This window comes from Orbicella franksi, chromosome 10, assembly GCF_964199315.1.
Source record: "Orbicella franksi chromosome 10, jaOrbFran1.1, whole genome shotgun sequence".
Lineage (NCBI taxonomy): Eukaryota > Metazoa > Cnidaria > Anthozoa > Scleractinia > Merulinidae > Orbicella > Orbicella franksi.
In genome coordinates this window covers 5,516,014-5,531,728 of record NC_138154.1, presented here as the reverse complement: position 1 = coordinate 5,531,728, position 15,715 = coordinate 5,516,014, and the positions used below count along the sequence as shown (strand labels likewise).

The following is a 15,715-nucleotide window of genomic DNA, read 5'->3' as shown; positions in this document are numbered from 1 at the left end:
GAGGTTACTGTACTCCTACACAATGGGATTTAGCTAAGAGAAATGTGTGGGAATGAAACAGTTAACAAGGAGTATAAGGAAACCAAACAAATGTGAGAAAATAGCCCAAATAATAAGAATTATCGCTAAACAAAAATGAACTTAAGTGACTTGAATTATTAATTGCTTGTCCTAGGCTTGTGATAGAGGTTGACATGTTGTCCCCTGCTAAGCCTTTCAGAATGAGACAGGGTTGGCCAGCGGTTTTGGCCAGCGGTTTTTTATTGGGTGGAACTCTGTTAATCCTTGGAGTACACCATCTTAATGGCAATCTTGGCACTAACCTTGGCTTGGGTCTTTGGCAAACTTTGCAGTTCAGGATGGTTGACAATTCTGATGGGTTCTTGACCATGGCAAGTTCAATTTTCCACACATTGTCATGGCGGTTGACCACTTTTGTGAGCTTGAGAGTTCCACTTGCGGTTAATCTTTGCTCTCAATTTTCTGTGTTCTCACCACATCTGCCGACATTTGACTGTTTCCTCCAAGAAAGGGCGGGATGTTAAGGCTAATGCCTGTGGGCAAAATGTCATACAGGTTAAAATATAAAGTGCAAAATTCCTTAAGCTGACCAAGGTCAATGGCACAAATTTCAATTTTGTTGAATAAAGCACCAGCATTTCTAAGAAACTGGGCAAGTTTGCCAAAGACTAATCTTTTTAGTTTCTGGGCTAGGAACTCCTCTAAAATTTGGAGGATATCAATGAGCCTGTAAGAGTAGTTTGCAAAGGCAATGGTCCTTAAGCACAGAAGCAAAAACTTTGTGTGAGTCATTCACAATATCAACTATGGTGAATTGCTCCCATGCCCCATCATCATGAGAAACAAAAACCCTTGGTTTTTCAGTGACAGTTCCCTGATCAGTACTCTGTCCTACGGCTGAGGCACTCAGGATATCTATAACCTTTGTAAATGTACTTCTCTGCACTGCCTCTCCCAGTAGACAGGCTCGGGCTGCTCTCAGTCTGCAAAAATACCAATCTGGGCTGGACCTAACTGCCATATTCCACTTTCTGTCATGAACTTTAGTTTTCTGGCATGGCGATTTTTCTCAGACAAATTAGATGGCAGCAAATGCATGAAATTGTTAACCTTGTAACCATGAGATTTCCTAATTTCTAGTGTATATGGCTTAAATAAATCTTCTTCCCTCAACCCAGGGGTAGCACCCATGGTAAACTTGTTTCATTTGCTAACAGTAGCATAAGGAGAAGGATAAGTAGCAGCTTGATTTAATTCATTATTAGCCCAGCTCTTCCAGCTCATATCAGCACTTGGCTGGAACTCTTAAGTCCAGTGTGTTATTCCCAAATACTTTCAAGCACCTCATGTTTCTCCCTCAAACTGACACAGTGTAAAATATATTGAAAGTCCCTCCTTCTTACCCTATCCCCAAAGTTCCAGTATGTCAGATTTCCTATTGACATAGTTATTTGGCTGGATTCAGGAGCCCCATCATCAGGGAATTGAAATATGAGATGACTTGTTTCCATTAAACCAAGTGAGTTTACGTGACAAATGAGGAAGTCTCAAGTGAAATCAGTTGCCATAAATAACAACCCAGTTATTGTTCTAGAAACACCCGGTGCACTGGGGATTTGATTGACATGGCCAATGTCAAGACAAAATATTTGCACCCACTTATCAGAAATAGTTACACATTGAACCCTCCAGTCCAAACCCAAACATTTCATATTGTGAGGCACCCAGAGTTCAGAATTGGGATCACAAACTGAGGATTGAGTTTTACAGACAAGGGCATACTTTCATCTGGACAAAAGGTTTTGATACTTTATAAGCACAGCTTGCTTCAAAGCCTCTTCTGAATTTTGATACTGCCTTATTGTCTTGTCAAATGAGCTTTGGATTTATTTTCCCAGTTTGAGCCCTGAAATCAGCTTATCCATGGTTTGATTGTCAGCAGCAGATGACACAATCCCAAGCCCCATATAGTGATCCTTTTCCTCCATGTATAAAATTCTAAGATATTGTTTTGGTTTCGTGTCTTCTTCTTTATCTAGTACCATAATTGACATTTGTAACCATCTCATAAGTAGTACTAGTATTTTGTCTCCACTGACAGAAAACCCTTTCTGCGCAAGTAAAGATTGAGATTTGTTATACTGCTCATTTAATTCACTGACTTTCTCCTCTTGCTGTTGAACTTGGACTGTCTTTGAAGTTTCCCTTCAGCTGCATCCTTGTATTTTCCTGTTTTCTTCACTTAATTGTCCCTTCCTATTCAAAGCTATATGTGAGGTTGAACGTTCTAAAACTCATGAAAAACTCTCTTTGAATCACAGCGTCCAGGATGAGAATTGGGCTTGCTGCACATTTTGCTTTTTCCACACAACTGTCTTTGACTACAACAAGAGAGAAATTAGTTTTTATTCATGAGTCTTTCTGAAATCAAAGATGGCCTCCAAGTAAGACTATTTTCTTCCCCTCTCTTTCCCTTCATCACCAGAGAGATTGTAGTCCAGATGAGACAAATAATTTATATTAACAAATCCTTATACAAAATGAAAATGATTGATTCACCTCTCTGCGCTTTTTGCAAAATTTCAGATGAATCTCTCGTGCACCTTTTTTGCAGGTGTGATTTTATTGTAGCATTCTGGACGGCTGTTGTTCTTTGGCTTAAATCCTTGCACATTGCTATCGATTCTCTAAATGACTGTGATTTAATTTTTGGATTGATGCAAAAAAGGTCTCATTGGTTGCTTCCAGTAAAAAACCTTACTTCTGTGTCGGTATGAGGGATTTCACATGTGTCGAGTTGAGTGCAAGAGTTTGATCTTAACACGATGACACATTGACTATAACTGAACGTTTTTCTGAATTTGTTAAAAGAAATACTGCCTAATACAAAGTATAATAGATTTCTTTGTTTCATTTACTGCAGGTGGGCAAACACATCAGCCAAAATAACTACTAAAAGGGGTGTCCTATGATTAATACAAAGAAACTTTTTAAGTCTTGAAAGGAAATTAAAAACAATAAAATATTTGCCAGTAACAGAAGTTAAAGAGCAGTGTAAAACATGTCTTTCAAATAGTGCCTTTCAGTGAAAGCTGTATCGTGATCACATAGTTTGGCATTAAAGAGACTAACATCAGTTGAAAGAATGTTGCGAATAATCTTGTATTGAAACATTGTCATTTTTAAGTCATTCTCTATTTTAAATAACAGTTCATAAACTGATCAAGATCAATATTACTATGACAAAATAAATAATGAAACAATGGGGCAATGATTTTTATGGACTCGAAGAAGTGGGCATCAATTGATTTGAAGCCTTCCACAAACATCCAGAGATGCCTTGCACTTGTTGATGATCACTGTTAGAGTTGGAAAGTGGCCTACCATATCAGATCCCCCATTTCGGACCCCAACATACAATATGAAACTGCAACCTACCATATCAGACCCCAACGTACAATATCAGGCCCCGGTCATATCAGTCGGGTTTGACTGTTTTCTGTGTCAGGTTTAACTGTTCTATGTGTTAACTGTTGTGCCAAGTAATACAGTAATTCTTTGGTAGTGTATTGAAACTATTGTGAAAAAGAGCTATAACAAATAACAAACTGCAAGTTCACTGGAAGAGAAGGTCGCCATTGTTACAACTTCTTTTCTAGCCTATAGACTTCACAGCATCGCGTTTCTCCTTACTGTATTCTGGCACTATTTTTGAGGAAATAGATAAATGAAAATAATTCAATATCGTTTTAAAAGAAGCATCGCTCTGAAATAAGATAGTTATATGTATCACTTTGTTCCAAGTCACACAACCAGCGCCTTGAAATTTTTGTTGACCTTAAAATCCCTTTGTTTATTAGCGGACTTTGAGGACAGATTGGTATCATGTCCATCTCAGAAGTTTTTATGTGATTACTTCATATAGTCTTGCAATGCTCACACTCCCCATATTACTTGTTTAATGTACCAAAGCAGTGGTATCCAATTAGGTAGACCGACAAGAAGTGTATAACATGTTGATAAAAATAAAGCCTAAGATGATTTCATAGCATTTCTTTATTGGTATATTTGGATATTTTGATGCCCGAAATTTTTATAATTATATTCATCGACAGCACTGGAAGGCATCCCTTTCATTATTTCCAAACACCAGTTTAAGCATTGTCGTATAGGTGAAAATGAGTTGTCAATTTGCAACCAGAAGAGTATGGAATCCGATTAAATGACCAATTTATTCCACATAAATACACGTCATTGACTGAAATATCAAAATGAAAGTTCACGTTTGGCTTCTACTTCATCATATTGCATACAAAGACTGAGAAATTCTAACAAATTCTAATTCCCCCATAGGGACAAACCATTTGCTTATACTTCACTTGTTTATGGTAAATTACAAGAATGTAGTTAAAGTAGTTAAATATACCTGAGTTGTAGAAATAACCCCAGAAATAAGCTTATAGGGTGACCTTATGGGACAAACGAATTGCCAGTTTATTGGCCTCTTTTATTGAAAAAAGTATCGTTATATAACAAGTTCAAAAGTCTTGTTTAAATAGTAAAATCCCATTAAAGACCTCATATAATGGGTTCCTTTCCATTAGCACGTTCATAAAGCTAAATGATATCATTGTAACAACATCATCAGTTCATTAGCATACCCAGAGGCCTATTAAAGTAAAGCATAGGGACAATCTGCAATCCCTCCACCAGTGGTTCACTATCACTCTCCTGTTAACCTTTGCGAGTTGACTGACTTGACTCTTGGCTCCTGGCCACACCCATCTAGTAGTATGTCACCCCAGTATATGTCAAAAGAAAACTTTAGATTCTATCAAATATGATTGGCATAACAACCAGCCCGACTGCGTGTTGAGCAATGCTAAATTACAATGTGTAACAGGCTTTTTCAGTTTAACTGTTTTTCCACTTGTTCACAGTCAATCCAATACGCACGCAAACAGGTAATTGACTTAGTGAAGTTAAACTGAAAATTATTTAGCTTAGTGATCCCTGTGATACTTCGAGAAGTGTTGGTGTTAAGAGAGACCACTCAATCCTCCACGGCACACAGATATCTAAAATTTCTCCAATGAAATGACCAATTTATTCCAGATAAATACATGTCATTGACTGAAATATTAAAATGAAAGTTCACATTTGGCTTCTACTTCATCATATTGCATACAAAGTTTGAGAAATTCTAACAAATTCTAATTCCCCTGTAGGGACAAACCATTTGCTTATACTTCACTTATTTATTGTAAATTACAAGAACGTAGTTAAAGTAGTTAAATATACCTCACTTATAGAAATAACCCCAGAAATAAGCTTATAGGGTGACCTTCTCGGATAAACGAATTGCCGGTTTATTGGCCTCTTTAATTGAAAAAAGTATCATTATATAACATTCAAAAAATAAAGTTCAAAAGTCTTGCTAAAATAGTAAAATTCCATTAAAGACCTTGTGTAATGGGTTCCTTTCAGTCAATAGCCTCATCCAGTGGTTCAGCCTCATTCAGTGATTCAGCCTCATTTGGTGGTTTCCAGTCACTCTTTTAGGGATCCTTATAATTTCCATACCTACTTGCAGAAGACTGTGTACAGTAACCTGGGTGTCCTGCATGTCCATCATCTGAATAGAATGCCAATGCACCACCCTTTTCCTGACCCTTTGAAGCCTGGCATGTCTTTGTACCCTCGGGTACATGCCAGACACTCTCGTATGGAATACATAATGAAATACTCCTTTCTGAAGTCACTGGAGGCCTTTTTCCAATTGAATAAGTGTATTTCTTTACTTTTCTGGTCACTTTTTTGCTAAAACGTACTTTGTTAATTGGGCTCTTCATCTAGCTGCTGTTCTTGACAGTGAGGTCACATTCTTTCCTCCAAAATACTCTCTAGCAGAGGAAGAGAGAGAGGAAAAAGTAGTTTGTTGACTAAGTTCTGTACACATTTTAGACCAATCTACACAAACCCCCACCTACAGCCTGTTGGCGCTTTGAATCATAAACACTAATAATAAATTAGATCTTTCTGTTTAACACATTTCATTTTTCATAAGTAAGGAGAACGATTAATTCTTGACTTTTAATTTCTCTTTTTTATCCAACCAATCAAAAAAAGGATTAAATAACACCAGCTGTCAATGAATCATTCATGGCTTCTTTTGTGGTCCCACTGTTGTCCGAAGGGAAGATCCTTTTCTGAAATGAAATCAATTCAATATACCTCAATCCTTTAAAAATTGGCCACTGCCCGTATGCCCCTATCATTTTGTCCCTAGCATAAGGAAATTGTAAGGTACTTTTGCACCAAAATAAACTGAGTACTGAAGATTTGTATTGTGTAATATACTTTAGCAACCCTGTGAACTAAATTTCAAGCATTACATCTTGTTAAACAAGGAACTATGCACTGGTATCCCAAGTTGACACTTTTTTATTGTTAGAAAAAAAGTGACTATTACGGGGTTTGCTTGGTATCCAAAAGGTTTCAAGTTTGTTTTTTTGTTACTTTTCAATAGTCTTGTTGCATGCTTGGTAATGACAAAAACTTCTATCACAAGGGAATTCTGATAATTCTCATATTCTTTTGTGATACCTACCAATCTGTTGTTTCCTTTTGATGGTTTTTGTAGGATCCACTGCCCTGAGTGAAATTTCTCTGCAATATATGAACATGCCAAACTCTTGCTTGTTAGATCAATGGTTGTGATTGCCCTCATGGAAAGTCCAGGTTAATTGTTAATATACCCTCAGTTTGGATTTTCTTCTCAGTCTCTTTTCATAGGAAACACTCTCATTCGTTTCTATACTTGATACTGTCAAGGTCTTTTTGCTGCCTTTCTTAATTTTTTTGGACTGACTAACTGGCTCTGCTGGTAGTTTTCTTTTGTTGTTGTTTTTTTTGCAATTTGAGAAACAGAATTCACTATTAATTAACTAGAAAAAATAAACACCCATGGAGAGAACTTATGAAAAAAGTCAGCTGTGGGGTTTTACTTCTGCTTACCAGCAGAAAATTTCAATACACTCCTGTGTGTGAATTACAATGTGAGTGATTTGGATGCGAAGGACTTTGGTCTGGCTCTGTTGAAAACCAAACTAACAAGAGGCTCCAAGTAGCCTATACTCATGCACAAGAGAATACAAGTCATAAAATAGATATGCAATGCGTACATACTCAGACAAGCAATTTGAAAACTTTTGCCATCTCACAACTAGAAATAATATGGGAGAAATGCTAATTTGAAAAAAGTGCATCATAGATCTAAGATATAGATAATTAAAATGCAGGAGAGAAGATAAATGCTGTGACACAATATGCCATCTTTATTGCAAGGATATCGTCAGGCGAATAACACATGTTTCCGAGAATTCAAATATATATATGCTTACACATGTTGCTAAAAATGTAATGTTTCAATAATTAATACAAAATACAAGGTGTACTAGACTGACCAAGGAGCAGAAAAAGAAAAAGGAAAACAGAACTTAAACACACAAGTGTTTTATTACCTGACATTGTTCGTCACATTCTTTTTGACTCAAGCGATTTCAGTTTTTAATGGACACAAACCTTGTACCAGAATAACTCTAAGTATATTACAGTCCATTTTGCATTTTCTAGACGCTAAAGATATAAACAGTTGTCTGAAATAACACCAAAAACACTTTCTCATGGGAACGCTAGCAAGTAAATTTCAAAGTTCGGAGGAATTGTCAGGTAAAACACAGGTAAAATTTCATCATCAGTTTCATTCACCAGCACTTTCAAGTGTTTCATATATTACTTCAAAATTTATTTTCTTAATTTGGTGTTGTTAGAAATTATTTCTTTTGAGAAGATATTTAAAAGAGTCGCACAGAAGTTTCCAATAATCTTGGTAAAAAGTTTTAGCCCACGTGTTGCTTGAACTTTTGGTGGATTCCTTCTTAACACCTAAGCTAGCGTATAACTATAACTTAACTGAATGCCTTTAATCTGGATTTGATAATGGTGACAAGATAACGCTGAAACGTCAAGTTATAGCATTTATTTTTCTTTTAAAACAATCTCTTTGCAACCAAGTATCTTTTGGGATTTGAGGGACAAAAGAAATTTTGTCCTGAAATCCTCGGAGACACGCTAGAATATTGATATACGGTATATTGAACATGGCCTATTACCTGCCTGTTTTGATGAACATGTCCATTTTACACGAACAGGAAGCATTTTTTGACCAAAAGATGAAGTATACAGAGCACGTTCTTAGTAAACGATTCTTCATAATATGTCCTTGAATCTCCAAAACCCTAATAAAGTTGAGACTTGTCATATTGTCAGATGGCGATCGACATAAACAATGGCTTACCTCTCCAGAAACACTTTCTTGCTGTTCATGCATGCTCACATGCCACTTCAGAATCTTAACAATGAACTAAAGTACTGATAGGTACTTTCACACCGTATCAAATTGGGGAAAAAGCACAATGTTTGCGAAAAAACGGCACCTTGAAGAATCCAATATGGCGGACAGAGCTCCAAAGACCGTGGTAAATGTATGCATGCATAAATTTACACGCACAAATGTGACACCAAAATGGAGAAACAGAACCCAGTCCTTAACTCGTGCACTATACTGCGCATGAGTAATGAGCAAAAAATTAAATGGTCATTCCATTGCCGCTATATTTACACTAAAGTAAATCAAAAGCATTGTTTGATGGCAGTGATACCTGGGTGAATGTTGGCTTCTGTTTTTCTAGGAGACATTCTGCCATCTGTGTAGAGAGACAGAAACAAACATCTATTAACCTCGAATGCCCAGTTATGGGTAGCTTCCTATTTTCCATTGGGCTGAAGGGAAATATGGAAAGCTTCAGAGATGCTAATCAATATATAAAATGTCACTCTTGCTTCTTGAAAGAGCATATATTAACAGCAAGGTGCAATACCAGAAATGCACACCCGAAATATAAGCTCATTTACACAACATTGCTGTTTTTAGCTGTGGGCTTTTACATCAACAGCTGTTTCCTTTATAACACGACACCAAATCCGCCTCGTGAAATATATTAAAGATTTACCACCCTTACCTACAAACATCGAAATGGAAATACGTAAGAAGGAAAGAGGTGAGGACAAAGAAATTTGAACCTTCACAGGCTATATAGAGTACTGATTTGACAGAGTGCATGAGTATCTTTCTTATATTGGTGGAAACATTTATGATGTTGTGTACATAGCATACCTTGAGCACAAATACGCCGCAGTTCTGTCCATCATTCTGTATCCCATAGTCAATGCTGACTAATTTCCAAACGTTTTCATCAAGAATGGTTTTATCTTCCAATCAGCAATCCAAAAATATCCTGGCGTTTGAGAAAATAAGAAGTAAACTGTGCACTTTTTTAACCAAACAAAATGCAACTTAACGAACATCCAAGTTATGCCCGTGAGGTTATTACTCTATGTTGTGACGAAAATCACAGCTGTCAGAGCTAGAAACGCCCATGGGGTTGTACCCCGGGACCAGGACCACGGTTTGACCATGGTCAACCATGTTTTGAACTGGCAACCATAGTAAACCATGGTTTGTCCATGGTCTGACCACCATGGTCAAAGTGACTGTGAAAAGGAAGAAGGTCAACCATGGCAGCAGTAACACATAAATTTGGATTTGTGTTCGTTTAGGAGCAACAGCACCTTGTTTATACCCAATAAATCCTTCTAATAGCCCCATGATTATAGTCACGATTGCTTGCTAAATTCACATTTCCAACGACTGTTTCTCGTTCTACAATGAGAATTGGTCCATATTTATTTTACGTAGAGAAATTTATTGCTCAATTCAAAACAATAGAAAAAAATCATAGATCACCTTACTTGTTTTCGAGAAAATGACGATTTACCTCTATGGCGAGGTCCTGCCGTAAAGAAAAAGCCGCCATTTTTTGATGCACGAACATTAATCATGCATGAAATTATGATATTAATAATAATAATTTATTGATTTATAGTGCGCTTTTTAACATACCAGGTGATCAAAAGCGCATTACAACAATAAATAACCTAAAACTATACATCCCTACTGTGCATAATTATCATTAATCATGCATGAAATTATGCACAGTAGGGATGTGCAATGCAATACTAGGGAATGACCTTAGGGGATGTCATGTATCAAAACACTTGGTCAATGAAGTCTGCGTCCATTCAATACAAATGTACCGATGTACCAGTAATATATATGAAGTTTACTGCCCTAACTTGAAGTATATTATTACTCAGGCTTCCGTAGGAAAGCATGAGTCTAAAAATGCAAGCCATTCATTGTCATCATCATCTTATTTAGTCGCCAAATGGGGGGTCATGGGCCCAGCTGTTCCTAGCATAGTGCGAGGAAACTGGGAATGAGAATGCGACAGCTCTCTCTCTACATGAGAATGTTGTGATTTGCAAAGAAAGTTTGGGAAAGACTTGAGGAAGATGTTGATTGTTTTTGGAACGGGTTGGCCCACAAATTATATTGCTTGACAGCCAGCTGAATAAGCAAAGTTCATGCACGTTCTCATGAAATAACAAAGGATCTATTTACGAGTTCGAGCTACGAAAACACAGACAAAACACATGATGATGCTGAGACGAAAAAGCTCGCCGGGATGTTGAAAAATCAAAGAATTGTCATAAGCAGAATTTGGAAGATGAGGCAAACATCATGCAATTGGATAAATAGGATACTCAATGAAGCAACTTAAATAGTAAATATCTAGGGGTAACTTATCTAAGGGTAAGTTTTTTGTGAAAAACCGTGCCTGTGAGTCTCACAGAGTTCATCAGACAACTTGCAAACTCAAATCATTGAATAACATAATCGCATGGTGTTTATGACCAAATATCAAAATACTCAAATACTCTTGGGAGGTTTCAAATAATAACGATAATCTTTGCGGAATTGATTATCTATGAATTTTTGACCACCGGGTAGCTAGTACAGTGAAACCTCTGTTAAGCGGACACCCTTGGGACCTTCCCAAGTGTCCGCTTAATAGAGGGTGTCCGCTTAATAACGGTTTGTAACAATTGCACAATGTTTGTTAACAATTAACATTCAACGGATCCTCTGTACTGTAATAAAGTTTTAGGTTGTTAACGAACCTATCCAGAGGTCAAGTTCATCAGCTTTCATTACCAACTTTAATTTGCTTGCAATAATGCCCTTTCCATACAGCAACGATAATACAGGTACAGTTAATCGACTATTTCAAGGACGTAATCCAATGCAACATAGTCAATTCAGTCTGGTGTCCGCTTAATAGAGGTTTTTAACAATAGAAATTAGCCAAATATCATTTATTTTAGTGTCTGGGTCTGCTTAAAGAGATGTCTGCAGAACAGGGGTTCATTCTAAAGGGAAATATAACATGTTAATTTCCGAACCAGGCCAAGTGTCTGCTTAATAGAGGGTGTCCACTTAATTGGGGGTCTGCTTAATAGAGGTTTCACTGTATTTTGAACAACCTTGCCCATGAGTCAAGACTTTTGTAGTATGGCTGGGAAAATTCGTCCACTACAAAACCAAAACATTATTTAGAGTCGCTTTGCATTTCTGAAAAAATATTATTCTCATTGTGGACAAAATGCCAAAACATCAAGATTTCATAGTTTGTCCAAGCTCGAAAATTTCCTTGACTCCAAAAACAATACCTAAAATCGCTTGACATTTCTAAACAAAGATCTACTATTCTAATTAACGAGTTATTTCGTGGAAATTCTATAATAATTTCAGACTGCTGGGTATCTGGTCCTAGTTTTCTGAAAAACACTTCCCAGCAGCCGGGTATCTAGACACAGTGTAAAGTTTTTATTGTGTTCCGTACTCTTGTGGTATAAAGCCTGAGTAAACACTCTTAGAGCGTCTGGTTTTATTCTCCTTTCAGGTGATTTAATATTGCAAATTTTGCCCTCTGTAACATGAACTCTCTATAACTCATTCCAGATGCTTTAAAATTTCCCTTGAAGGTTAGAGTTATCAGTCAGGAGTCACCTGTATTGATTGGTTAAATTCAGTCTATTGTGCCTAAGTACACAGAACATAGATCTAGATGAGCAGGAGTTTACAAATGTAGCCCTCATTGTAGTTTACAATTAAACTGTTTGAATGTCAATCTTGTAATTGCTTTCTCTATCAGTCTCACTATCTGATGAGACATGTTCTTTGTTCTGTGCCTTCTCCTGGCACTTTTGTCTGTTTGTAGGAAAACAATCAGTGAGTTATGTGATTTTTTTTTGGACTAAAAATTAAATCAATATCTTAATTTATGATTGCTATTTACTTGCTATTTTACAGTGTCTTTAGTCTGTGGAGACCTGCTTAAAGATGTAACAGTCTGTAATCTGGGTCACCCAGGCAATAATGTAGACAAATCAAGTGAACAAGGTGCAGTAATATACATAGAAGCTGGAATGTTAAAATACATATAAAATATAACTGAACTAACAAAGATTATTGATATTCTTAATTAGAAACTAACCAACTGTGACTCTGGGTTCATCTATCTCTGCAGTATTTTTTGGAGCTTCCCTTTCTTTGTGTGCAACTGGCTGATTTGTCCGTTGTTTCTCTAACATGGTTTTTTGCTAAAGCATGAAAACATTTATCAATGCTCAGTTAAGTATTATTTTTATTGTTCTTTTGCTATCATGAGCAAGAAACATTCTCAGACAATGTAGTTACTGTTAATAAGAAACATCATTCCTTTAATCAGTTTACTTACAATTTTGTCTTTAGCAAAAGATTATATTTAGTTATAATAAATATGCTCTGTTTCGACGATACAAAATTCTTCAACTATTACAAAACTCAAAACGAAAATGCAGTGACTAAACATACTGTTTTTAGTCCGTACTCTGCGACTGCTGAACAACAACTAACTTACTAACACAACCAATTCGAATATTAATTAGTTAAGACTTAAATTCAAGCATGCCGTGTATTGTTCGCCCGTCCCAATGGATGGCGATAACAATGGACAGCATTAATGTTAATGAACAAGTGTTCACCGGAACATGCTCTAATTCAACTTTTGCGATAAAACTATGGAAGCAAAATGGCATAAAAGTCACCATGTAAACTCTGATCAGCACATTTTCATTTAAATTCTTTTATTAGTTAGATTGAGTAAAACGAGTAAGGGTAGCCACTGGTACTTTATTCTAATTAAATGATAATATAAATAATCAGAAAGGAAGGTGGCAGGTGATGTTCCAGTTGAAAAACTTAAAGCTGACACATTAATCATTTTTATAACTTTTCTTAAGCCCAAATCACCTTTTCAGCCAAATGGTTGCCAAGGATCGACCCTATTAAGGAAAACAACTTAAAACTATTAGCCGATAATAAAAGGGTCATAATGCGTAGTTTGAAAAGCTAAGGGTCCACTGTCAAGTTCACATCAATAGCCTGGATGATAACAATGTCAAAATTGGTTTCATTGATCAAGACATATTTTGTGTGTTTTCTACAGACTAATTAAGATTAGTTCTGAGGGCAAAATCTATCCAGCAAAACACAAATTCATACTGAAATAACAGTAAACAAATTTATTATTAACAGTTGTAGTTGTATTATATGTACTCACAACTTTATGTTTATCACTGTCACATCCACTGTCAGAATCATAAACTTTTGCTGCCTCACTTTTCTTTGACTCGTTAGTTTTGTCTGATACAATAAAGAAAAGTTCAATGAACATCACAGTCGTCAAACAATGACGACTAAAAAACAGGAATAAATAAAATATATATATATATATACATAATACATTATGCACTACATGCAGGGTTTCATTTAGGGCTGGGCACAGGGCGAATTGGGTGATTCCAGAAAATATCCATACCTATACCAGTGAAGGCGTTTAGGATTTCCAAAGGGGAGGGGCATTCACGATTATGGAATTCTGAGGGCATGGGGGGTATTTATGATTGGAAATCTGAAGGCATGAGGGGATGTCACAGGTGGAATTTCTGGAGTGGAAAGAGTAGAGTGAGTTCCTTGAAAACGCTATTGTTGTGGACTTTTGTAGTTCGTAAATAAACCATGAACGTATAACTGCAGAAGCAGAAGACAAGCATCGATTGATCAGACATGTATTTATGCCCATAACTTATAGAAGTAAACAGTAAAACGTGGGTTTCACATTTACCTTGATGAATTTCTTGTCACATGAATGAAATCTGAAAATGTATGTTACTTACCGCTTGCAAATTTCTTGTTACTGCCACCTCCCGTCTGATGAATGGCAAAAAACTCACATCAGTCCCTCACTTCAAAGGAACACCAGCCAGATTATTAGGCATTCAGACCGTTGGAGGGCAATTGGGGGAAGACTCGGGAGAATGAGGTCTGGTCTTGGCAATCTTGTATTGTTGCCAAGAAAAAACTAGCAAGAGCTAGCTCCCACGACTACTCCGAAAGCAATGGTGCGAGCAGATTTGTCATGTTACTTAGCAACTAAAGAGTCTAACAAGAAGACTTTCATTTCCAGAAATGCTATACATTTTGTATTTTCTTTAAAAATAGGTTTTGAATGATTTATAGCTCTGAAGTGCAACAAAAATACTACACTTATAATATACATCAACTTCGAAGAAATAGATAAAAACAATAACTACAGACATCTCAGTCAATAATAGAAACTTTCAGTTTATGTCCGTGGGAAAGTCGGTATTTGACAAAAGAACAATATAAAAGGTAAAAGCTGATAGCTGCAATCTTTTCTTTCACAATTTCTTCAAAATATTTGCATGGTAAATGCCCAAGAAAACAAAACAGATTAATTTACGACATGTGGCCAAAAACATCAAGAACAAAATTATTAAATTGGACACTCTAAGTTCAAGTCACTTTTATGGTGTATGACCGCCAAAAATGGCATCTGCAAGTAAGAAAGGAGAAAAATTAATTACTGTAATTTCTGGCAGATTACCTGCGGGTAATGCGTTAATTTTTCAGTAAACTACCGTTGCTGTGGGTAATAGGGTGGTGCGGGTTATCTGATAATTTTTTAATCTTCCCGTAAGTATTTAACAGTAATTATTATAGTACTGACAGAAGATAAAGCAAAGATAAGAGTCATTAAATATACACTTGCCACAAACCTGTGTAATGCCTCATTTGTTTAAACGAGAAACACGTCCTATCAACTCTTGTATCGTGCTTTATTTGCTATAAAATTCTTTTAAATGTTGATTGATTATAGCTGATGCAAGTTGGATGAAATCATACAAAAAAAATTCCATACAAACAAATTTTTCGCTACGCGTTTGTGCTTTGATAGTTTTCTTACCTTGTCAATTTCACAGCTAGTTTTTTTTTGCTTGGAAATATTCTCACCTAAACCTTTCAACGTGTCTTTTATTGTGGAAAACACAAAGTCCAACTGAAACATGATGCCAACGTTTGTCGGCACGTATGCAGTGAAAAAATAGCATTGACTGTGATAAAAAAATGCAAGAATACTCAACGCATCAGCGAAATATTCCTAGCTAGTGCTGCCTTGAGTTATAGAGTATTTTCCCGTTTCAAGCAATTTCTTAGACCCAGTAGAACCTGAGATACCATAAATATCTTGGTGATCTGTTAAATTCATGGCGCCGCATAATTAGTGGAACGTGATAAAAAACATAATTGTCGGCACGAGTGTAA

General features: G+C 36.4%; 1 pseudogene; it reads right to left on the bottom strand.

The window, feature by feature from the left end:
* Positions 1-264: 264 nt before the first annotated feature.
* On the bottom strand, positions 265-2,236 carry LOC145500996 (uncharacterized; annotated as a pseudogene).
* Between the last annotated feature and the right edge of the window lie 13,479 nt (positions 2,237-15,715).